At 48.6% G+C, this 26,155-nt stretch overlaps 1 pseudogene; it reads left to right on the forward strand.

Moving 5' to 3' along the window:
• The first annotated feature begins 17,314 nt into the window (after positions 1-17,314).
• Positions 17,315-19,647, forward strand: LOC129149374 (ferritin light chain-like; annotated as a pseudogene).
• The last annotated feature ends 6,508 nt before the right edge of the window (positions 19,648-26,155 follow it).

Consider the following 26,155-nt stretch of genomic DNA (forward strand, 5'->3'; position numbering starts at 1 on the left):
CTCTAATCCCGGGAGTTCTGCGGGGCTGTCTCTGCTCCTGGCCCAGGTTCACAACACAGGAATGAACCTGACCTCCGAGGAAGTGGGACTTGGGCATGTGCCTCAGGTCCAGGGAGGGAGCTGGCCCTTCTCCCACCTAAAATAAACGAATGGTTCTGCAAAACTTGCAAGGAATGAGTCTGATTTAAATTAACAGGAAATGAAGAGCAAAACCACAACTTCCAGGCTATAGTAGAAACATACTTCAATATAATACTCAAGTGTAGCTTTCACTTTTTACAACAAATACTGTAACAAGATTTTCTTTTTACCTTTTATATAAAAATCCAATCCTACCTCCTCTGAAATCTTCCCTTCCCACTGACCCCACCTCCTGTGGTCTCAAAGTCCTTTGTGCCTGGCACCTGCAGGGGAGCCAGAGAACATCAGTGGGACTTAGCTGTCTCCTGTTCACCTGGTGAAGAGCCACTTATGTGATGGGTGGGTCTCTCCCAGAGGAGGGGTAGGCAAGACTTGATGATGGGACCTTTGCAATTCCATGTGCTGACAAAGGCTAGAGTGGTGAGAGGCTGGGCCAGGACCCTGGGAAGTTCACAGGCAGGTGATGTAGACATGAGAACTGCAGTCTTCAGACCTAGTGGGTGAGTGGGTGCTCTGGCTGCCTGTGGGCCTAGGTGACAGGGACCCACCTGTACCTGCAAAGGGATGATGGGAGGGTAGAGCTAAAGACAGCTAGTCCTCTGGTTCCCAGAGAGCAATAGGCACCCAAAGCAGCAAGTGAGCCCTGGGAATCCAGGTCAGCCTGCCAACAGTCCGGCACCATACACAGCCAGAACAGAGGTCCAATGGTGAGACGAGTCTGGAAGTGGCCTGGGCTGGCAGGTTGGGAGGGAGGTGCCTGGCTGGCTAGGGCCACTTCTGTCTGTTTATCAAGTGTTTATAACAACAGAACCCTGTGCCTAGTTGAAACCAAAACTTGTCAAAAAAGAGCTGCTGAACAGAAATTGGAATGGAGGCCCAGGTGACCAATGAGAGCTCCCACCCCAGTCTTAGGGAGACCTTTCTGCTCAGAGGAACCTAGTGAGAACCCTAATCCAGGCAGTTTGAATCTTTTAAAAAAAATATCCTACCTAATAAAATGGTAATATGTAGATTACCATCACTCCGCTACACCCACGATTGGGCCAGAGGGAGGCGCAGGGGGTGGGACTCGGGGTGGCCGGGGTAGCCGATTGCGCCATGGCTGTGCTGCAGAACAGAAGGGGCCTCTGGGGCAGCGAGCCCACGTCCCGCCGCAGACCATCAAAAGCGGGGGAGCTGGGTGCCTGGAGGCTTCTGAAAGGCCTGGTGCACCAGCGGACAGGCACCCAGCTCCACCGGGATCGAAAGCGAAAGCGTGTAGGGGACCCTACATGTGCATGATTCAATCATGCACTGGGCCTCTAGTTTTTAATATATTTTATTGATTTTAGAGAGGAAGGGAGAGTGAGAGAAAGATAGAAACATCAATGATGAGAGAGGATCATTGATTGGCTGCTTCCTGCACGCCCCCTATTGGGGATCAAACCCACAACCCAGGCATGTGCCCTTGGCCGGAATCGAACCTGGCTGGCTGACGCTCTACCCATTGAGCCAAACCAGCTAGGGCCAGTTTGAATCTTTTAGGTTCTCAGATAAAAGGGATTTACACTTCCACATACACATTATCCCTAAACATCCTCTCTTCTTTCCTTCCTTTTCAAGAAGAGCTCCTGGAAATTTAAAAAACTGTGTAGCAAAGACAATTCCCTGAGCAAGAAACAGCTCATCCAAGTAGAGTGGGGGCTGCCAGTCGGGGAAGAAGAGGGAAGGCAGACTGGTTGTAGCTTTGATAGTTTGTCACTTAAGATTTCTCTAAAAAATTTCCAGCCAATCTTGTCCCAATTAACAGGAAGAGGGAGTTATGACTATGCACAGGTTGGGGGAGCAGTTTGAGAGGCAGGAGGTCCTGATAATGGGGTGAGGATGTGGTCATGCCCAGGTAGATCTAACAGGTCTATGGCCCCCATCCTGGTCTCTCCTGCTGGCACTTAGGTGCTTCCAGGCTATGGGGTGGATGGGGTACATTTTTGCTCTATACCAGCCCAGGCTGTCTTCAGGAAGCCAGGCTCCTGCTGCTCATTCTGCCTTCACTATACCTCCGAGGGGAGGACACCCTGCCTGCCCCAGAATGGACACTGCAGGGGATTCTCATGGGCCAGGTGAACAAAAGGACTGCTTGGCCTCAGGTCCAAACTGCTGGACCAGAGACTGACATGCGATTTCCCACTGTGCCCATGTATCAGTCACTGTTAGTCACAGTTGGGCTTTCCCCTGGTGCCTAATAGGCAATAGCTCATGCCCCAGGTGGTCTATGAGAAGTAAGTGCCTGGGAAACTGATGGATTCTTACTGAATGGACGTCAGTAGCTTCATGTAAACTAGAAAGCAAATTGTCCTGTCACTCCCTAACCTGTCAGTCTGATGTGGTCTCTCAGAGGTCCTGTCACTGAGTGGATGACAAAAGACGGCTGTGCAGGGGGATGTCCTGGGGCATTCCTTGGAAGCGCAGACTAGGTATGGCCTCAGCTCCAGCCTAGTGGGCAGAGACTCCACTGGGAATGGAACCAGGCTCCTCGGATACCCCGTCTATCGCTCTCCATTCATGGTTTATCCCGGAGCTGGGCGTGGACACAGCTCGAGAGCCCAGAGGATGAGCTCTGGTCAGTGGTGGGGCTGTGTGTGAGGGGAAGGCAGCTGGGACACAGCCTCTGGCTCAGAGTGGCCTCTCCTCTGTGGATCTCGGTCTCCTTCTCTGGGAAATGGAGGGATGATCTTGTGCTCAGGCCTCCCAGGAGGTGATGAGATTCAAGTGAGGAGATGAGTGTGGGGAGCTTTGTGCCAGCTCTTCCTGGAGGGGTGAGGGGAGAGCGGTGATGAGAGTCAGATGACACTGAGTCCTCAGGAGCTCCTGAGAGGCAAAGGATGACTTCTCACACTTTCCAGAAGTCACCCAAGGCCACTCAGTGAATGAGTGTTGGAGCTAGGATTGTTCTAGGATCCGATCATACTGGGGTCAGAGTAGCATTGTTACCAGATGACTCAGGTCAGATATCCAGGGTTTGAGGCCAGCAGTGTGTGCCGCGCCAGCACGGCCACGGGTGAACCTGAGTGGGGGCGGCTGAAAGGCTTAGAAAAGACAGATAAGAGAATGAAAGCTGGGTCCCGGTGGGACGCTGCTTCTCTGAGAGAGCGCCAACACCCACAAGCCGTGTCTTTATTTTATAGCCGATGCCACGAGGCAAAGTAAGGGCGTGGTCAAGAAGTTTACAACATTCTCGTGGGTTTCAATCCTACTCAACTACATGCACCTGAACTCTATCAAGCCCACATCACTCAGGCACGTGGGGCCACGTGTTCAGACCATAGGTTCCAGCTTACAACTACAGCTGTTGGCTATAATTGTGCTGGGAGGGCCCTGCCCTCCAAGCTGGGACTTGCACATGGCAATGAGAGGACTGTGCCCTCTCATCAGTCCAAGGCTTGAACCTGTCCAAACACTGTAGCTGCTCCCCACAGCAGTGAAGGGCAGAATTGTAGTGAGGGGAGTGTGCCCTCACTGACCCTGTCCTTAACCCTGGCAGGAGCAGCTCTCCAGGTGTGCCACCCTGGTGAGAACCTCCAGAGACCAAAAGAGGCTGCAGAAGATGAGTGTGTCTGTGGAGGAAGGGTTCCAGGGACACTGAATGGAGGATGATCCGGAGGTGGTGAGCCTGGCGTTCCCAGGATGGAGACTTTGGAACAGAAAACCTCATACTGAGCCCTGAGCTCTCAGCATATGGACAACCTCCATCATGAGAGCCTCACAGCTCACCTGAGCTGAGGCGTCATGGCCATCTTAGTGATAACTAAACAGAGGGCCCACATAACACATGCATCCAAATCACTGGTGAAGCACAGAGCTGTCTGAATGAAGTTTGTCTGAGCTGGACTCAGCCTCTCCTTGACTTGCTACCCATAGAGAGGGGAACAGTGAGGTCTGGCCCCTCCCAAACAGTAAGCACATACGTGGCCTAGTAGTCCCTTCTGCCTGAGGCCTCAGCAACACGCCCCCCAACACACACACATACACACACACACACTCATGGCATCAGAGAGGGTCAGCTATAAAACCTCTGAGGCTCAGCTCCTATGTTTTCTTTTACCTGGAGACCAGAGCCTGGCCTGTGTGTGTCAGGCCCTGTCCTGGGACCTGGCAGTAGTGTACCAGGAGGAGGGGTGGGGCATAGGGGGCTAGTCATGGCTAGGGACTCTTTCTGATGGACTTTGGCTGTCTGTCTTTCAGAGGAATGAGATCAACCACCTGAAAAAGAACAAGGTGAGCAGCTGTGGCACTCTCTATGGGGGAGGGGAGGAGAGAGGAAATGAGAGAGACCCTCAACCCCCAGGCACAGCATTCCTTAGCTCCATCTCCTGCATCTTACATTTACTGGGAGAGTCTGATAACAGAGAAGTGGGAGACCCTCCAGTTGGTAGCTGGGGGTACAAAGTTGGCATCAGGAATAACTTCCTGGAGGAGGGGCTGTTAAGCCCAGGTAAGGCCTGGATGAAATTGGAGGGGAGGGAGGATCCCATGTGAGCAAAGATCTGGAACCCATTCCCTGCCCAACTCTTTACCTACAACAAAGCCCCTACAGTATCCCCACCCAGGCTGTATCTGCATCATCTCCTTCCCTCTGGTCTCAAAAATACAAAGTAATGACAGAGACCATGCCGCTCCAGGTGGCCGCAGGAAATTACAAACTAGAGCCTGAGGAGCAACTTGGAGCCTGGATCCAGGACATGGAGCTGTGCAAAGAAAATGAGAGGTGAGGTTGGGCAGAAGATGGGGGAGGGCAGGGGTGGACTCTTTCTGCTGACCAGTCCAGAGAAACTGTGCTCATAGCTCCCTGGTCAGCCCCAGATTTTGTTGCAGGGTGACCACTGGGACCCCTGACACTAGGAGGGAAAACTGAGACGTGGCTCCTGGTAGTCTCATAGATGCTACTCTATGCTGCAGTTATATCCTGTCCTGACAGCTGGAGCTCTGGTCTTAGTTATCCAGCAGAACACTCAAGGCCAAGAAAAACCATCAGGCATCATCAAGGTCAGGGGTGAGTGAGTGTCCAGGCTGGCAGTGCAACCTCTTCCTCAGCAGTGAGGATGCAGCCAGGCCATCAGGGTGCACTGGGCCAGCTTCTCCTGAGCGGAGGTGAAGGAGGATATTGGGAGGCTTTTATTGGTGTCCCTTGAATGCCAGGGGAAGAGAGAATAGCCCCACACTATCTCCCTGATACCTTTTTCCCAAGGACTATTTAGGTAAACAATATTTGTTATCTATATTATAAAAGGCCTGTGGCCGTAACACCATAACAACCAACAACCGGACTCACCAGGAGGTGCATTGAGGGCGGGACTTCTGGGTCCTGCGGTGCAGGCGGGAGGGAATCTGGGGTCTCGCGGAGCAGGGGGTCTGGGTCTCACGCAATTTCATATGCTGGGCCTCTAGTAAATAATAAATGCTAGGTTTGAATATTATTTTTCTTTCAGCCTGGGAGTGATGGTTTGATTCTTTCACTTTCTATAGTAGTTCCAATGAGATACAGACTCCAACATTTCTTCTTGAACTAAGAAATCTTGCAGCGTCACCAGCTTATTGAGTGTGGAAGAAGGGAGAAGGGCCAGCTCCCTCCCTGGTACTGAAGGACATGCCCAAGTCCTGCTTCCTCAGAGGACAGGTTCATTCCAGTGTTGTGAACTTGAGCCAGGAGCAGAGACAGCCCCTCAGAACTCCTGGGACTAGAGGCTGAAGGTACTTATACAGGCAGAGCTACAGCCCCTGAAATTGGTCGTCTTTAAAAATAGCGCTTGTCTGTCCATCAGTATGTGAGTGGATAAAAAGCTGTGGTCCCTTCACACCATGGAATACTATGCAGCAGTAAAAAAAGAAGGATCTCTTACCCTTTGAGACAGCCTGGAGGGACCCGGAGAGTATCATGCTAAGTGAAATAAGTCAGAGAAAGACAAGTATCACACGATATCACTCATATATGGAATGTAATTAACAAAAGAAACTGATGAACAGAGTGGATCCAGAGATAGGGAAGCATGGAACACAGTGTGGAATCTCAGAGGGAAGGTGGGGGATGGCGGGTGGGTGGGAGGTAATCAACCAAAGACCTTGCCTGCATATGTGCATAACCCATGGACACGGACAATAGGGTGGTGAAGGCCTAAGGCGGGGGAGGGTGGCTGGGAGTGGGCTGGAGTGGATCAATGGGGGAAAAAAGGGGACATATGTAATACTTTCAACAATAAAGATTTATTTTTTTTAAATAACACTTGTGAGGGCCTTCCTTCTCCAGGACAGTGGCTGCTCTTCTACCCTTTGAGGAAACAAACACTTTCTGCTTCTCTTGTTGTCTTTTGACCAAATATTAGAAACTTGTAGTTTTCTAGTTCAACCTCAGGAATCGCATCAGCACTAAGTGGGGGAAACGTGTCAAGAGCTCGAACCGCACATGTGGATAAGACCAGGCCACAGGAAGGTCGTCTGCCGGTGGCCTAAGGACCGGCAGGACTTTCCACCCTCAGGCCCCCAGGGCTCCGTGTTCACCCCGTACAGAGATTTGATTCCTCCAGGACCCTGGCTCATGGTCTCCCAGTTCCTTTTCCTGCAGATTTCTTCTCTGGGGGAAAGATCTGTGGTGCAGCTTTTAGGGCTACAGCTGGGCCTCATTCCATAAACATTTATGCTCGGTGTGCATAGGATGTGTAGCCTCCCTGCCCTTCCTTATACAATTCTGTCTCAGGCAGAAATTCCCTAGAGTTCCCAAATCTCTGTCAGCTACATCATGACCCCTCTCTCCTGGCTAGGACCTGATGGATCCAGGATGGGTTCTCATTTGCCAGGATAGGTGTCTGTATCCTTGGCCTGGAAAAACCCTACATGCCCACTTGCTGACCAAGGTGACTTCCAGGAAAGGCCAAGTGGTTCTGAAGTCTTCAGATAATGACCAATTTACCTGCTCAGTCATGTTGTTACTGACATGCCCTAAATTGGTAGCTTGTCACCTCCTGGGATGGCTGTGTTCTTTTCCTATCTTGTGCTGTGGTTATGCCATAGTGTGTGTGTGTGTGTGTGTGTGTGTGTGTGTGTGTGTGTGTGAGAGAGAGAGAGAGAGAGAGAGAGAGAGAGAGAGAGAGAGAGAGAGAACCTTTCCTCTTGGAAGCTTTGAAAAATAAAGTATGAGAGAATGGGGAAGGGGGGTCCAGCTTATCCATGGGCCTGTGTGGACACAGCTTTATCTGTTATAAAACTGAAATGCTTTCCTGGGTGGGAAAGACACTGCTCTGAGCTCACCCCAAGTACCCACGCCCTGATCAGGAGCCAAAGGGATACCAACTGGCATTTTGAACATCCCCCTGGAAACACCTTATAAAAGCAAAACCAAGGTGAATTTCTCATCAATTCTGAGTTATCTTCTTCATCTGAAAGCTGCAAGTGTCCCTTAGATGCACAGCAGGGCTGGTCTCTGCCAGGGAGGCCATTGCTGTGTAATCAGGAGCTGAGTATAAATCCTGATGCCCGAAAGCCCAGGTCCCTTAGTGACAGGGCACAGCCATCCAGGAACATGATTTGCTAAGACTGTACCTCCAAAGAGAAAGAGATGTGCCAGGTTCCAGGGCTAATTGTCCCAGGGGAAGGCAGGGTACCTGAAGGGTTTCCGCTGCAGGACTGTGAAGGCCTTGAGAACCGATCCTGCATCTACAAATATTTAATAACTCTTGTGCCTAATAATACAGCCGAGGAGGAACAACCTGTTCTGTCTTGGGGCATCCATTTGTCAAAAGTGTCCCCACAGACATGAAGAAGAGAACCACTTTTGCAGCAATGGTCACATACTATTCAACTTTTGTTTTTACATTTATGTAAATTTAACTAACAGAAAATATACACAAACACTCAAACTAATTCATCACTGAACAAGAAAGAAGTATAACAACCAAATTTATTATTTTGCAGCTGGTCACCCTTTTGGAGCTGGTATGTATAATTACCTTTTTCCATTGCCCACTCCATAGTTCCTTTGCCCTTAGCAAGCACCTCAGCTGGTCATGTTTTTTTTTGCCTGATTGGATGATCCTAACTTTAATTCCTGAAGGGACAGGGCCATCGGTAGTCATGCCTGGATTGCTTCCTTGTAGTTTTCCATAGACTTTTATCACAGGGCATGATGATAACATGAAACCCCTAAGGCAGTGGTCGGCAAACTAATTAGTCAACAGAGCCAAATATCAACAGTACAACAATTGAAATTTCTTTTGAGAGCCAAATTTTTTAAACTTAAACTTCTTCTAACGCCACTTCTTCAAAAGAGACTCACCCAGACCATGCTATTTTGTGGAAGAGCCACATTCAAGGGGCCAAAGAGCTGCATGTGGCTTGCGAGCCACAGTTTGCCAACCACGGTGCTAGTGAATTGTTAGGGGTAATAGTGGGTGGTGCCACATGCATTGCTGAAATTGTGAATCCTGGTTATGGGAAAATTAGTGCTGTATAATGGAACCTGAGCAGCTTCCTGGGGACAATGCCCCAATCCTGCAAGGTATTGCCACTTAGGTAGTGCTAGCTACTCAGTCTTCATAAACCCATTCTTCTGTTCCATCAAGTCAGCTGCTTCAGGATGATGGGAACTCAGAAAGACCAGCAACTTTCATGAGTAGGGGCCTATTACTACACTTCATTTTTGTGCAGTGAGTTCCTTGATCAGAAGCCATGCTGAGTGGAATACTGTGATGGTGGATAAAGGACTACAAATGTTAGTTAACAGAAACATTGTGTGAAAAGAGACAAATCTGTGTCCAGAGTAGCTAATTCATTACAAACAAAACACTGCCCGTCCCATGGTAGACAATGTTCAGTATACTTCCCTGCTACAGGATAGCAGCCTGGTCACCCTGGGGAGTGGTGCCATATCAGGGACCCTGTTTTCATCTAGGTTCCTGGTAAACTTGGCACTCAGCAGAGCCTCAAGAGGTCAAGCTTGAGTGGAAGTGCATGACGCTGAGCCCATGCATAACCTTCATACCTGCCATTATGACCACTTTATTCATGACCCCATTGGGCACTGACAGGAGTGTCTAAGGGAAGAAACTGAACAGGTCATCCTACCCACTGGATTATTGAAATCCTCCTCTACTGAGGTCACTCATTAGTGAGCATTTTTATGGACCGCAGTAGAGTCACATGTTTTGCCCATCAGGACTTGTGAATAATAAATTTTGGTCTTCAAATTTTACTGGTCATATTTACTAAAATGAGATTTGTAATCCTAGTAGAAACCACAACAGCCAGTCTAGACTACAAGATAGGCTCTAGACAGGGAAGTATCAGTGAGCGCTGGTCAAAATAGTATGAGGCCAGGCTAATTGCTCAGACATTCTTATAGCATCACCATCAATAGGCTGACACTGACAGAACATATAGCTACTTGTACGTATGAAATACAGTATTGATAACTCTAGTCACCATGCTGTACAATATATCTGCAGAGCTTATTCATCTTTTGACCCAATCTCTACCCATTTGCACCACCCCTCAACCCTGGCAACCACCATTATCACTCTGTTTCTATGTGTTCAGTGGTTTTATTTCCTATTTGTTTAAAAAATATATTGATTTATTTTATTTTTTATTTAATAAGATTATAGAGGTTTCAACAGGTCATTTTATTGATTTTTAATTTTTTGAGCTTCATGTTTTTTTAGATTTCACTTATAAGTAAAATCATATAGTATTTGACTTTCTTTTTATAAAATCCTCACTGGAGGATATGTTTGTTGAATTTAGAGAGAGAGGAAGGGGAAGAGAGAGAGAGCGAAACATCAATGTGAGAACATCAATAGGTTGCCTCTAGTACACACCCCAGCTGGGGACCAAACCCACAACCTATGTATGTCCTCTGACTGGGAATCGAACTCGCATCCTTTTTGGTGTATGGGATCATGCTCCAACCAACCAAGACACCTGGCCAGGACAGTATTTGACTTTCTTTATCTGACTTATTTACCTAATTTAATGCCCTCAAGTTCTATTCAAGTTGTTGCACAAAATGGCAGGATGTCCTTTTTTATGTGTTTCCCTTAAATACTCTTTATGCCAGCTCTGGGATTCCTTGAGGATCCCCATACTTCCAACTGGCCTTGGGTCTCTCTCTTACTGTAGGAGGAGCCAGATGTAACAATGTGTCTTTCCCCTTGGAAGGATACTTCACCATGCCCCACACCACTGGACCCCTAGAACTTTCACTGAGAACAAAGGCCCCTAGCCCTGGCCAGCGTGGGTCAGTGCTAAGAGAGTCTGCCCTCAGACCAAAGGGTCGTGGGTTCGGTTCCTAGTCAAGGGCACATACCTGGGTTGCAGGTTAAATTCCAGCCCCGGTCAGGGCAGGTGTGGGAGGCAATCAATCAATGTGTGTCTCTCAAACTGATGGTTCTCTCTCTCTCTCTTTCTCCCCACTACCCCCTCTCTGAAAATCAATGGGAAAAATATCCTCAGAAAAATATCCTTGGGGAGGATTAACAAGAACAAAAAAATAAAAGGCTCCTTAGTCTTTTGGGGCATATCTCCCACCCTCTGACATGCAAATGTCCTACCAACAAGTTTAGACTAGTTTCTACTTCTGAGTAGAGCCAATCAGAATATGTCATCATTGTGGAAGGGAAAGGCAGGTGAGATTCCTGTGAATTAAATTATGACACGGGGCAGCAGAGTTGATCTGTCCCTGAGGTGGGACAGGGAGGGTGTATTAGTGACCTTGATAGCTAAAAGTATGGAGAAAAAGGCATCTGCCAGAGCAAGAGTTACAGACCAGGGACCAGGGGATGGGTTTTGCCCTTCTCCAGGGTGCATTGTCTTCTGCACAGGCCAAACAGGTGAGAAGAATCAGGGTCACTGCAGATTCATTTTCCTATATACATGTTCACCTGTTGGTATCACATGTATGTGATCTGAGAGACGGAACCTGGACTAGTTAGTCCACATGTCTCACATAAGAGGACCCCTAAGGTCTCTCTTTGTCTGCTCCCACTTTAACCCCCACCCAGCTTTGCTTGGATCCCAACCCCTCTCCATGGACATTAGTGTTGTTTCCAGTTCCCTGTTATTTCAATCAGTGCTGTGAATGTCTTGATGTCTTGAAAATACATCTTTGAAAATTATTTCTGTGTAAACTCTTAAGATGAGCATTGCCAGGTAACGGTGTATGCCTGTGGAACTTGGATGGGTCTAGTGCAATGTTCTTACAGAAAGGAGGATCCGTTCACACTGTGGGGGATCTAGTGGGGTCTCTGCTTTCTCACATTGTCCCCCGGGTGAGAACCCTGTCAGTCTGCTGGTGACGATGCTCTCCCCACAGTACTCACATGTGCATGTGTGCCCATGGGGTCAGGCATCTCTGACATACTGGTCATATGTGTTGTCTTTTGTTGGAATTGCATGTGTTCACTCTCTGTCATTATTACAGCATTGACTCTTGAGGTTTTTTTGCATCACAGGGATGGTAAGCCTTTCTCTGGCCTTGTGCTGTGAAGAATATTTTTGTGTTTGTGGTTTATTTTTTCCAGCTTTCTACATTTTTCTTGATTTTGTTTTGGCCACAAGAAGAGCCAGCCGTTTCCTGTCCGTCTTCTGGTCTTGATGTCACACATAGAACAGTGCTGTTTACCCTGAGATGTTGCACAGACTTATTTAAAAGGCTAGGTTTTATACATCTAGTCTTTAATCCATCTGGTATTTTACTTTAAAAAACAAAATACTATTTTCAATTAAAGCAGAAATAAAAATTACTGAGTTCCTTCAAAAATATGTGGACAGACACAAAAGGGGTCCTATTGCATGATTCCATTTACAGGAGACATGTAGAATAGGCAAAGGAACAGAGACCGAAAGCAAGTTAGGGGTTGCCAGGGGCTGGGGGGAGTGGGGGAGGGAGGAATGGGGAGCGAATTCTTTTGGTACAGAATTTCCTTTTGGGGAGATGAAATATTTCACACTTCCATAGTGGCAATGGTTGCAGGGAATTATGAATGTACTTAATGCTCATTAATTATACAATTACAATGATAATGTGAAAACGTTATCTTTAAGTTAAAATCTAAAATATGTCACTATATAAAATGTAAAAACAAAATTTTATAAAACCTAACTGCAAACAATAAAAGGGGAAGGAAAGGAAAGTCCTGGTCAGGGTGAGGTTGAAAGTATAGTTCAGGAAATGGTGCTGAGGGGCTCTCCAGGGCTGGCCCTCCCTGGAGGGGTGCTGGGTCCTGTGTGGGCTCCAGGTCTCCTGCAGGAGCTGGTGCAGGTGCAGGTGCTGGCCCTCCCTGCAGGGGTGCTGGGTCCTGTGTGGGCTCCAGGTCTCCTGCAGGATCTCCAGATGCCAGCTCTTACCCCAGAACTGCAGGTGCAACTGATGTTGATATTGCTGGCAGCTCTGGAGCAGCTGCTGGAGGTGGACAGTTTCCAGGACCTGCAGATGCTTTTGATTCTGCACCTACAGCTGGCTCTCAGGATGCACAGAAGCTGAAGCTGGAACTTGGATAGATCCCTGAGCTAGTGCTAGACCTGGAAGAGAAGAAAAGCTTACCCATCTGCCTGCCTTTCCACATGCATTCCAAAATCAGAACACATTAGAGTCTTCTGGAGAAGTCATAGCCCTGGAACCGACAACGGGCTATCTTCCCTGGCTGCAGCCACCAGGTAGGTGGTCTAAGGCCAGTCTTTGCTTCTGGCTCCATGTCAGCCTCAGGGGCTCCTCCTTATGTGTCTGGCACTGACCCCTCCCATGCGCTCACAGGCACCCTCCCACACTCCCTTCTCACTGACAGACTGCCTCTATGAGGTCAAAGTGATCCAGTTGAGTCACCAGAAGTCAAGCAGGACGATCTGGGTGCTTGGCTTGATCTGGGTGTTAGGCATAATCAAATAATTGAATTGATGCCCCCTCCCCTGGGCACTGACCTTTAGGCCACTTCACAATGGACATTCCCTTTTGCTTAGACCACATTCCATCTTGCTAAGATCACATTCCACTTTCTACGGCCATTATCCGTCCCCTCCAGGCCTTCCTAGGATCCAGACCTGCCCCAAGAATGCTCTGCCCAGAAGAAGCCCTCCTAGAGTCCTTTAAAACCTCTAACTCTCTGTCCCTGGGCACTGGCGCCATTTTGGGGCTCAGCCCATCTGGTATCCAGATGACCTAATACATTTATAGCCCCTTACCACTTTGGCCTCATGCGTTACTCCTTCGGCAACACTAACACAATGTACTACACAGAGACCCAGGGCCAGGCCCTGAAGAGTGGCCTGGGCAAGGCCTGGACTGGTGAACTTCCCTGGTCCCAGTTCTGAAAACACCTTGGCCAAATTCATCCAGAGCCTGTACTGGCCCTTGTTGGCGGTGTGGCTCATTCGCTCCTCACTTCGGGTGGAACGGGTATCCCGGCCGACCTGCTCATCAGCAACCTGCATGGAGCTCTGCAATGACAGTGACTGGCAGCCATCCTGGGAGCACAGAACCCTGCCCGGCCATCGTCACTATTTCTTCTGCTCACCTGACCTTCTGCTCCCAGGTTAGGCACAGACCTCCACCCCGGTGAAGTGAGATTCACCTGTGGGGCTTGGGATAAACCTCGGGCAGAAGGGTGCCCCTCTGCACTCCACATCCCACCCAGCCAGCCTTCACTGGGGTGTGATCATGACCAGCCCACCAGGCTTCTGAGCTCTCCTCAGCCTGCTCCTGCTCAGGGCGTGCTCTCCCCACGTGAACCCCCTTACTTACACATATGTAGGGGGACAGAGGGCTGCCAGGGGGAATCACAGTGGTGGTCTGGCCTGGCCGGGTATGCCCTAGGCCTACCTGTGCTACCCTTGTTCATCTCCACGGAAATGGCTAGAGGTGTCTGGTGTGAGCCCTGGCCCACCATCTACAGCAGAGGAAGAACTTCTCACAACATCCTTTCCTGAGGTCACAGTCTCAGAACATAAAGATGCAGCAAATGAACATGTTGCTCTCTCTCCAGCATCTCCCAGTCAAGGGAACTGGTGCAGTGTTCGTACAGAATGGGAAAGGGCCTCTCTAGAACGTGGCTGTCTGGTTACCAGGGTTCCAAGTTCTGTTGGGCTCTCTCATCAAGAAGTGAGGTCACTGCCTGGGGTTCCCTACCTGGGCTTCCTCCTCAGACCAGAGCTCCCAATGACCTCTCTGGTCTGGTGACTGCTCACCCTCCACCCCACACCATGTCCATACACAGAATAAGCTGCAAACATAATGCTGCTTTCCCCTAAATATTTAGTGTATATTTTCTAATATTTTTATTTTACATAATCATGGTAAAGTGATCCAAACAGAAAAGTTGATGCTGGTATGGCACCATTATTTAATCCACAGTGTTTAATCCACAGGATTATTCAATTTTTACCAATTATCCCAATAATGTCCTTTACAACTCCTTCTCCCACACCCTGTGCAGAATCTAAGCCGGATTCCACATAACATTGACTTGTTATATCTCTTCAGTCTCCTTAATCTGGAACAATTCATATTTTTTACTTTAACTACATTTATATTTTTAAGGAGAAATAGATTATGAATTATGTATAGTATACTATAGATCAGGGGTCCTCAAACTTTTTAAACAGGGGGCCAGTTCACTGTCCCTCAGACTGTTGGAGGGCCGGACTATAGTTTAAAAAAAAACTATGAACAAATTCCTATGCACACTGCACATATCTTATTTTGAAGTAAAAAAAACAAAACGGCAAAAACACCCGCATGTGGCCCGCGGGCCATAGTTTGAGGACGCCTGCTATAGATTATGTATAGTATATTACAGATGATGTAAGAATGCATGAGTCTAAAGTAATAAACACAGATATAAATAAGGAAAGCTCTCCTTTCAGTAATATGACAACTAATAAAAATGCAGAAAAATGACAGAATTAGAGAATTACCATTTTGCAACCATTATAGTAATAATTGATTCAGGCATGAATTATTAATGGATAGTAAAACTAGCAAATGAAAGTTCAAAGAAAAAACATATGGCTTTAAAATATTGCCCCACTAATCAGTTATCTATCTATTTTGTATAATAAAGAGATAATATGCAAATTGACCCTCACGCCCTCACACAATATGGCCACCCCCATGTGGTCAAAGATGGCCACCACAAGATGGCCAGCAGGGGAGGATAGTTGTGGGCGATCAGGCCAGCAGGGGAGGGCAGTTAGGGGTGACCAGGCCAACAGGGGAGGGCAGTTGGGGGCAATCAGGCCGACAGGGGAGCAGTTAGGCATCAGGTCAGGCCTAAACCAGCAGTCGGACATCCTCCGAGGGGTCCCAAATTAGAGAGGGTGCAGGCTGGGCTGAGGGACACCCCCCCCGCCCCAGTGCACAAATTTTGTGCACCAGGCCTCTAATATATATAAAGGGCTAATATGCTAAGTGTCCCTCCACCTGTCTGACTGATTGCCATGACACGCACTGAACACCAGGGGGCAGATGCTCAATGAAGGAGCTGCCAAGCTGCAGTGATTTGGGAGCGGCGGTTCTCACATGAGGCACCCTGGAAACCAGAGGGAGGGAGCCTAATTTCTTGTGGGGCTGCACAATTCCACCTTTGGCCATGGGTTATATTGTTGCTGGGGCACTGTTGCCCTGAATCTGGTTTACTGCACACTTGCATTTGCATTCCACACCCTGTACCACAGCAACTTTGCAGAGTGCCCTCTCTTACTCCGGGACCCCTCGGGGGATGTCGGAGAGCTGGTTTCAACCCGATCCTTGCAGGCCAGGCCGAGAGACCCCACCTGCTGGAGGGATGCTGCTCACTCCACAGACACCCTTCGAGCCATGGCACCACCCCAGGTGCAGCCGGCTGGGGAGGGACCACAGGAGGTTTGCGTGTCTGGCCAATCTCGCCCAGTCCTGCCCTGCCGGCCACTTTCTAATTAATTTCCTTTCAATGTGCACGAATATGTGCACTGGGTCACTAGTTAATTATAAAGAAAGGGACAGTAACTTTATAGTGGTACTATGTTAACCAAGTAGTCAAAGTTAACATTACCAATAATAGAACAAACCATCATTGATATGATGCATTAAGGAAGGGTAAAACTTCACTTAGCTGGTATTCCTGCTAAAAAAATAAATCTATTCATGAGGAAACAGACAAACCTAAACTGAGGATATTGTACAAAATAATGTTTGCTTTTTAATGACAAACTTGCTCAAATAGAGGGTGGCATCAAAAGTTGCATTATCAAAGAACAACACTAGATGTCACTGTGGTTTTACCAGTTGCACAAGTTTTATCTGTTTTAGTAAAGAATATCAAAGTCCTTTGTGGCTTGCCTCTTTACTTTGATACTTTTGAAGACAGATACATTTATCCAAGTCCAATATATAGCTTCTGAGAAGCCTACAAGTTAAATAATGATAAAAGCATTGGAAGAAGAGGCAGCCAGCTTACATTAACACCTGTCTCTGGCATCACAAATGACCATTGCTGGTCATTTCTGCCCTGTCGCTGGTCCTTGTTCTCTTCATTTGTAAAATGAACAGATTTGGATTGTCTGCTCCTACTCTCCTGCAGCTCTGACAGTCTGTGATTTTTAAGGTGACATGTTCTCAACTGAAATCATTTCAGTGCCCTTCATAAGATTTTTGCCCAACCACATTGGATCCACTATTAGTTTTCTTTGCTTTTTTTCACCCAGTACTCTACCTAATATTTATCTTTACTCAGCTTTTAAAAATGTAGATAAAGAAAAAGAGTTGACTCCGTTTTTTAAAATGTAAATAAAGAAAACAACTATAGACCAATAACAAATGGAAACCAATTCACTTACCATAAAGAGAAGGAAACTACAAAAATAAATGGAATAGCACCAGCTTGTTTGGCTCAGTGGATAGAGCATCAGTTGGTGGACAGAAGGGTCACAGGTTTGATTCCGGTTCAGGTCAAGGGTGTGTGTGGGAGTCAACCAATCGATGTGTCTCTCGCATCGATGTTTCTCTCTGTGTCTACCTCTCCCTCCCACTCTCTAAAAATCAATGGAAAAATATCCTTAGGTGAGGATTAATAAAAATAAATAAGTAAATAGAAATAGAATAAAAGTAACATAATGCAATTAAATTGGAGCTAGATGCTATTGTCTGCCAAAGGCTCAGAGCCTGTTTCTGTTTGTTTTTTTCTTTCTAAAGGGAGGGTTAAAGAGAAGTTGAAGGCAGATTAGCCCCGCCACTTTCCTCTTGATGCAAGCAAAAGAATTGAGACCGATGACCTCTCTGTCTGTGCGGTTCAGTATTATTTAATTCTTCATATACCATCATATACCATCTATACTTCATATACCATCTATATTATACCATATAATACTTCATATACCATCTATAATCCAGTCCTATGCTTTCATATACCATCTATAATCCAGTCCTATGCTTTCATAAGCTGTTCTAAGTTTTATTATTTCCTCCCTCCCTTCCTTTCATTTTTTCCCTCTTTTAACTCTTGATTCTTCAATATTTATAATAGACTAGAAATAAGGTAATTAGAAATCATACATTATCAAACTTTTGCTTCAAACTATATTTAAGCTTTTGTTTTATTTTTTAAGAAATATATATTTCTATTGATTTCAGAGAGAGGGAGAGACAGAAACATCAATGATGAAAAAGAATCACAGATCTGCTGCCTCTTGCACATGAGCACGCACGCACGCGCGCGCGCGCACACACACACACACACACACACACACACACACACCCTCTGGGGATCCCTCACTGGGGATTGAGCCTGCAACCTAAGCATGTGCCCTGACCAGGAATCAAACTGTGACTTCCTGGCTCATAGGTCGACCCTCAACCACTGAGACACACTAGCTGGGCTGTTTTATTTTGATATTCTTCAGTTTGGTGTTGGTTTAACCCCCTTTAGGGTTTATTTAAATTTGTTTTTATATTCAGTCTTCTTCTATTGAAACTGCTCACTCCCTTTGACAGAGATGATATATATCCCTATGCTGTCAATGTTGTTGAAGCATTTATATGCCAACAAATGACTTGTGATTTGGCATCTTCTCCTTTTAAAGGCTTTATGATAGGATGTGGCAAAGGTCAGAATTCTGCTGAGTACAACCTGAGGGGATGCTTCATATTCTTTGAGCTTCATCCAAATTCCCTAGGACATAACAGAACACTGGTCCCCTTCAATTTTGGTGCAGAAGGTTTTTCTTCATCCTTCACAGAGAATCAGAACCAAGATGTCGAAGGATGAGCCATCTAATTAATTACTCCCTTACATCAGTGTAGCTTTTCCAGTGTATAACCTGTTAGAATTACTAATTTGCTGGCCACAGTTAGCATAGAGGGTTTTATAGGAGCTGAGACAACTTCTTAGCTACCACTGTTACTAAATAATTTAAAAAGGGAAAGGCGAGAATTTCCATGAAATATGTTTTGTTTTCTTAATGCTTGTGTTGCCATTTAGGAAAACCATTATAAGGTAGGAAATCAGGAAATGCATTCAATACACCAATTATTTTTCTGCATTATAATTATTTTTTCATAATTTCTTTTTCTTGGCAAGGTGGATTTAATTTGCCATTAGACACCCAAAAGCTGAGAGGTCAGTTTCACTGTTCAACGAAACAGAATGCTTTTTGTCTCGCTGTTCCTATCTGCAAAAAAACTATCTAGAGTGCCCTCGGCGGTCCTGGATCTGTCTTATTTCAAAAGTGTTTGGACAGAACAGACCCAGGGACTCCCCTTCCTCCAGCCTCCGGCCACCCTCCTGCGTCTTATCCAGTCACCACCTTCAGAACCACCTCCGGGACCAGCCAACACACGGGTTTTTCTTCTACCTTAACTCCTATTGCCGAACAACCATGAGCTCCCAAATTCGTCAGAATTATTCCACCGAGGTGGAGGCTGCGGTCAACCACCTGGCCAACCTGCATCTGCCGGCCTCCTACACCTACCTCTCTCTGGGCTTCTGTTCCAACCTTGAGGCTCTCGAGGGCATGGGCCACTTCTTGTGCGAGTTGGCAGAGAAGAAGCGGAGGGCCTGAGCATCTCTTAAAGTTGCAAAACAAGGGTGGCGGCCACATTCTCTTCCAGGAGGTGCTGAAACCTTCCCAAGATGAGTGGGCAAAACTCAGGACGCCATGGGAGCCGCCCTGGCCTTGGAGAGGCACCTGAACCAGGCCCTTTGGGAGCTGCAGGCCCTGGGTTCTACCCGTGCAGACCCTCATCTCTGTGACTTCCTGGAGAACCACTTCCTGGATGAGGAGGTGAAACTGATCAAGAAGAGGAGGTGAAACTGATCAAGAAGATGGGCAACCACATTACTAACATCTGCAGGCTGGCAGCCCCTCCCCCCGCCCCCGCACCGCTCCCCCAGGCTGGGCTGGGCAAGTATCTCTTCGAAAGGCTCACCCTCAAGCACAGCCAGGAGCCTTTGGAGCCCAGAGGCCTTTGAGGGGCCCCTCTGCATCCCCTGGTGTCTCTGGCTTTTACCTGAGCTTCTCCCCAAAACTACTAGCCATTCTTTTAACCACCCTGAAGCCCTCTCCCATGCATTGGACCAAATGAAACAATAAAGCTTTTTGCAGGGGAAAAAAGAGATTGTCCTTCCTTCCTTTCCTTTCCTTTCCTTTCCTTTCCTTTCCTTTCCTTTCCTTTCCTTTCCTTTCCTTTCCTTTCCTTTCCTTTCCTTTCCTTTCCTTTCCTTTCCTTTCCTTTCCTTTCCTTTCCTTTCCTTTCCTTTCCTTTCTTTTCCAGAACGAACTTGCCCAGGATGGAGAGGTATGCCTGGGATGCTGAGTTGGAAAACGTGGGTCGAGTGTAGAAAGGCTATTTCAGGCAGGGCCCAGGAAAGAGCAGAGTCCGGGAGGCCAGGTTCAGGAGCGGTGCAGGCTGCAACCGGCCAGCGCTCAGAAGGGAGGGCCAGGTCTGGAGGAGGCTGCGCTCCCGGGCTGCAAAGGAGGGATGGGAAGGCAGTTGGGGAGGTTGGGGGACAGACGGACAGGGACTTCAGGCAGAGAAGTTGGGAGCTGAGGGAAACCTGCAGTGTGTACACCCTTCTATAAAATTGTCTTCTGGACTCTGGGGCCTCCATCTCAGGCCTCCCCCACCGCGACCCATTCCTGAGCCCGGTCCTGCCCCAGAGTGCAAGGAGGGGGCGAGGTGGCCCTTGCGTCCAGGGCTGACCGGTGGGACGCGGGCGCCCCGGGAGGACTCCGTAGGGGCCACCGCTCCCTCTCCAGGCGGTTTCCAGTCCGACGAGGGCCGGCCGACTCGGAGCCAACTTCTCGCGGGTCGGTTGCGCAGAGGGCGCCTCGGGCTCCGGGGAGCTGCCGGCCTTCGCGGCCCCGGACGCCGAGCGAGCGGGCGGCGGCCGGGCACTCCCCGCGAAGCTCGCAGCGCCAGCCGGGGCGAGTTCAGGGAGCCAGAGCCGGTGCCGAGCTGCTGCTGAGGCCCGGAGGGTGGGTTGGGGCGCCCCGGAGGTGATCCCCGAAGATGCGAGGGACCCTCCGGGGACGGGATGCTGTCGTCAGAGGCCGCCTGTGCCGGGGGGAGTCATGTCCTCGCCGCCCCAGGGGCCACTGAAGGGTGGAAGCTCCGGGGGGCGGGGGAGGGGGAGTAACCGGGAATGGCTTCGGAGGGGCCCACGTCCTGCCAAGGACGGTGGGTCCACGGTGGCGGGGTCGCTCTGAGGTGGCCGTCCCCTGGGGACCTGTGAGGAGCCCGCGGAGCCCCAACCCCGATGGGGCCAGAGGAGTGCTCTGGGCTGGCAGGGTCCCAGAGCGGGACCCGGGCGGCGGGATCAACTACCCTTCCCGGCTGGCAGATTGCCGGGGAGGTGCTGGCTAGTTTCTGGGGGCTGATTCGGGCCCGGAGGGCTGCCCCCGCCCAGACCCCGGGCTTCCCTGGAGGCAGTGAGGAGGCCCCTGACCGCCGCCTGTTCTACAACATCACTGTCTTCAGCCGAGACCTGCACCTGCGGCTGCAGCCCAACGCTCGCCTCGTGGCGCCCGGGGCCACGATGGAGTGGCAGGGGGAGTCGGGCACCACCCGCGTGGAGCCCCTGCTTGGGACCTGCCTCTACACTGGAGACGTGGCCGGCGTGAGGGAAGCCTCCTCCGTGGCGCTCAGCACCTGCGATGGGCTGGTGAGTAGGCACTTCTCCACCCCTTTCTGCCCATGGCTCTTGCCTGAGCTTCAGAAGCCCGTTACCTGGGTGTCCCCTGGGAGGGCCAGGCCTGCGCTGAGGGCCTTCTCTGCTTAGGGACCACAGGGCATACACTGGGCGGGTGGCTGCAAGGCAAGTTATTTTGATTGACGGGAGAGGGGTGATTGATGCAGGAGGGGGTCCGGGTCTCCAAAGGGCTGGTCAAGTAGCCATGTGTCTCCTTTAGGGCTGCAGACACAGGTGTTGGCTTGGCATCAAGGTGTGTGTATATGTCTGTGAGTGTGTGCACATGTGTTTGGAATGTTGATGTGTACACGTATCTGGGCACCTGTGTGAACACGTGAATGTGCCCTTGTGTGTCTTGTGCACGTGTATCTGTAGGTTTCTGCTCATTTGTGTGTCAGTTGAGTGTGTACCCTGTGCATTTTAGTATGTGCCATGTGTGTGGAGGACACATACACTGGCAGTCAGTCTCCTTGTCTCTGTGTGTGCGGGTAGTCCCAGCCCAGGGGGCAGGCAGTGATGCTGAAATGCCCAGTTATCCCTCTGCGCCTGGCTGACTGGGATCCACTGATTTTTATGCTGTGGGTTCCTGTGAACTTCAGCTGGTTATTTAAAAAGTCGGTTTCTCTCTCTATTTTGAACCAAGGGGAACATTGGGAAATGCAGGCTCTGGTGCCCATGGGCAGCCCCTGGAGGACAGGAGAGAGGCTGGGGGAGGTCCCTTCCTGGGGCTGCCTGGGCCCCCCAGTGTGATTGGAGCCCTGGGAAGTTCTCCTACTTTGAGGGGATGGGCAGAGGGACCATGGCTTGTCATAAGAGCCCCACAGCTGCTGGTCTTCTTTTTATGGAGACACAGGAAATGTCTCTCCTTCCTTCAGAAAATCACTGGCTTTGCTGGATTTAGTTAGAACCTGGGCGTATTGCAAACAACCGTCAATTTCCTTGGAGGAGTTGGGTTAACATGGTGCAGCCCTCTATGCCCTGTGGTCTCTGAGGATGTCCTGGGCCTCACAGGTGTCTCACATTTAACTCTGCAGATGAATTTCCTAAATTAATGGAAATTTAATTCAGGGTGCTGGGGACTGCAGGGTGGGGTGGGTAGGCTGGGAAGAAATGACATGAATACAGTCTGTTGGTGGGCCAACTCCTATGTACTAATTACTTTTGTATGGAAAGTATTTCAGGGCGTCTTTGTTATTGTATTATTCATTCATCTGTCCATTCAGATGCTACAAAGATACAAAGCAATTTGTAGCTGGCTGCTACTTGTGTTGAGCTTGGAGGTGTCCAGGAGAGACCGAGCTGTAAACCAAGGTGAGCTGCTGCTAGAATTAGGTCTTGGGCCTCTTATTGATAAGTATGGGGCACACTGATGCCAGCTGCTGCTTGTTTGAGATATTTTAGCAAAGTCTGAAGCCTGAGCCAGAACAGGCCATTCATATGCAAAAGCCACTGCAAACAGCTTGAGTGGGGCTGCAAATTGGGTGGGATGAGTTCTCAGGGAATCACCAGGGTTTAGCAAACAGTGTGAGCCAGGCTGATGGAAACTCAGATATGGCTGCCAGTCAGCTCTGTGACTGGGAGATGTCTCAGCATAGTAGCAAAGCACTCCTGTATGGGAGAAAGCCACCCCTGAGATCTTGCTCCAACGCCAGACAATCCAGTTCCTCTGCATATGTCCCTGGATCCCCTCAAGCTGCTGTCCCAGTACTGGATCTCAGAGGCAGCAAGTCCGAGTAAGTTTGTGTACCAGTCCTTTAAGTGGAACTGCCTTGGTCTCCAACAGCCTCTGTGTCACTTGGCCACAATCTCTGCTTGTTTTTACAGCCCGAAGTAATGGGGACTTCTCTTCTCAGCTCTGGAACAATGGGCTGGGTGTTTGTTGTGGGGCTGGGACCCTTTGCTCCTCATGGGGGGGGGGGGGGCCTCCACAGCCAAGATATCCCTCCTGACTAAAAAAAAAAAAAACACCAAAAAACAACAACAACAACAAAATACCACACATGGTCTGTGGCTATTCTGGTCAAGGGTATGTGCCTTGGTTTTCTAGTTGTAGGACTTTCATTCAGCCAGATTTCAGGTGGTTTTGAATGTTAGTTGTTCTGTATTTTAGTTGTATTTTGATGTGGTTGTGGGAGGTGATGAGTGTGATTCTGGTCAAGGGCATGTACCCTGGTTGTGGGCACTTCCCCAGTAGCGGGTGTGCAGGAGGCAGCTGATCAATGTTTCTCTCTCCTTAATGTTTCTAACTCTCTATCCCTCTCCCTTCCTCTCTGAAAAAAAATAAAATATATTTAAAAATAAACCAGAGTGAAAAATGAGGGGTCCTCATTCCCCATGTTAAGTCTTGCTCAGGTCAAGAGAGGTGCATTCATACTCAAGATGATTTAATCTCAGGGCAACAGGTAAGGGAAGGGGAGAGTGGCAGGCGTGGAGTTTTAATCTTGCCGCTCAGAGGGAAACAATGATTGAGCCTAGAGTTGGGAGGAGATCCCTAATTCAGAGCAAAGCAGGCTCCATGTGAAGGAAACCTAGCCACCAGGGCATTCTTCTCAGCTTGCCTTTCTGCTTCTTCAGTAGGTGGGCTTGGAAAAGCTCCTGTGCAGGGTGTGAGGGGTGAGCAGGAAGGATTGGAATGAGGGATTGGTGGGTGGTGAGAACAGTAGGTCTGAAGCTGACAGAGGGGGAGGGAAATGGACCGAAGGGAATGAAGATTCCTGCAGCACCTATTCTGTCAGACACTCAGGTGGTGGGTTATGGAAGCTGAGAGAGAACAGGCCATGTGTTTGTTTGGGCCTTTGGGTGGACACGAGTGTGGAGGGGGGTGGGTGGTCAGGGGCACAGCCTTCTGAAACCTGGAGGTGGGTGCCTATAAGGGTCACCATGTCCACCTTCCCATTTTATGCTGTCTTGAGTACTGCCCAAAGCATGGCATGGGTGCCACTAGCCAGTGCCTCCTGGGCCTTTTCAGAGCTCATCTGAGGAAACCAAGGAGGCCCCTCTGCCAGCCAGGGCAGAGGAGATCCCAAGGATGTGGCATCTTAGGACCCAGGGAAGGTGTATCTCACTTCTTAAGTCCATCTTCCTGACTTCCAATTATCTATCCTATGGAGGTTTGATCATTCGTTGAAAAATTTCATCCTGAGACCCTCCTTTGCATGCCACAGTGATAATAAAGTGCTCCTCTCACCTTCTTTCTTTCTAAGGCTGGTGAGCAGTGTCCGGGAGGGGAATTTCAGGACCCTGGAAGATGTAGGACTAGTAAGTGGACAGGAGGGTCAGTCTTCCTTGGCCAAAAGTGGGTGTGCATCCCTGACTCCTGGCCTCCCCTGGCTGTGCCTAGAGCTGGCTGTGGCTGACCCTGTCATGACAGTGCCCTGGACATTCAAGGGACTATGAGAATCTCAGCAGGAGACAAATCAAGAGACCTGGAAATGAGCTCTGTCTTGACCAGACCCAAATTTACTTTCATGATGAAAAGCCAACTCTAGGCCTGATCACCTGTTATCCTGGGCATAGCACTTATTTGGAACCCAAGTTTTGTACTCACTCAAGAATTCTGTTCACCAGATATCTGAGAAAGTAGGCTTTGGCTTTTGTTACACAGACCTGAAGAAATGAGTGTGAAGGTTGATTTTATGTATCAACGTGGCTGAGCCATAGTCCAATGCTTTTTTTTGATAATATTAACATTTAAATCAGTAGACTTTGAAGAAAGCGGATTGCTCTCCATAATGTGGGTGGGCCTCACCCAAACAAGTTGAAGGCTGCTATGAAGTGAAAGTTTATGCCCCCTCAAAATTCACATGTTGCAACCTCCTAATCTCCAATGTGATGGTATTAGGAGGTTGGGACTTTAGGAGGTGATTGGATTATGAGGGTGAAGCCCTCATGAAATTCAGTGACCTTATAATAGAGATCCAAAGAACTTCTTCACCCAAATGATAACACAGCAAGAAGATGGCTATGAACTAGAAGTGGGTTCTCACTAGACACCAGATCTGCTGGTGCCTTGATCTTGGATTCCTAGTCTCCAGAACTGTGAGAAATAATTTTTTCTTTTAAGAAACATTATTTACTCACCCAATTTATGGTATTTTTGTCACAATAGCCCAAACTAAGACAAAGGCCTTAATAAAGCAAAGACCTACCTTCCCCCAAACAAAGGAATTTCTCTAGTAGAGTGTGTTAAAACTGGGACTGCAACTCTTCCCTGGGTTTCCAGCCAGCCGGTCCACCCTGTAGACTTTATTTATTTTTATTTATTGATTTGAGAGAGAGTGGAAGGGAGAGAGACATTTATGTATTGCTCCACCCATTTATACATTCATTCATAGGTTGACTTTATAAATAATATTTATTTAGTGCTTAATAATGTAAGCTTTTTGTTGTTGTTGGATATTTTTTCCATTGATTTTTAGAGAGAGTGGAAGGGAGGGGGGAGAAAAAGGGGGGAAGAAAGAGAGAGAGAGAGAGAGAGAGAGAGAGAGAGAGAGAGAGACACATTGATTGGTTGCCTCCCAAATGCGACCCAACCAGGGCTGGGGATTGAACCTGCAACCCAGGTACATGCCCTTGACCAGGAATCAAACCCGCTACCCTTTGATGCACAGGCCAACACTAATCACTGAACACACCAGCCATGGCTCATTGGTTGATTCTTATATGTACCCTGACTGGAGATCAAACCCACAACCTTGGTGTATTGGGAGGACTCTCCAACCAAGTGAGCTACCTGGCCAAGGCTTGCCTATAGATTTTAGACTTGCCAGCCCCCACAATCATGTGAGCAAATTCATTGGAATCAATCTCTCTCTGTATACGTACACATGCTGTTG

The sequence above is a fragment of the Eptesicus fuscus genome, chromosome 6, assembly GCF_027574615.1.
Source record: "Eptesicus fuscus isolate TK198812 chromosome 6, DD_ASM_mEF_20220401, whole genome shotgun sequence".
In the NCBI taxonomy this organism is placed as follows: Eukaryota; Metazoa; Chordata; class Mammalia; order Chiroptera; family Vespertilionidae; genus Eptesicus; species Eptesicus fuscus.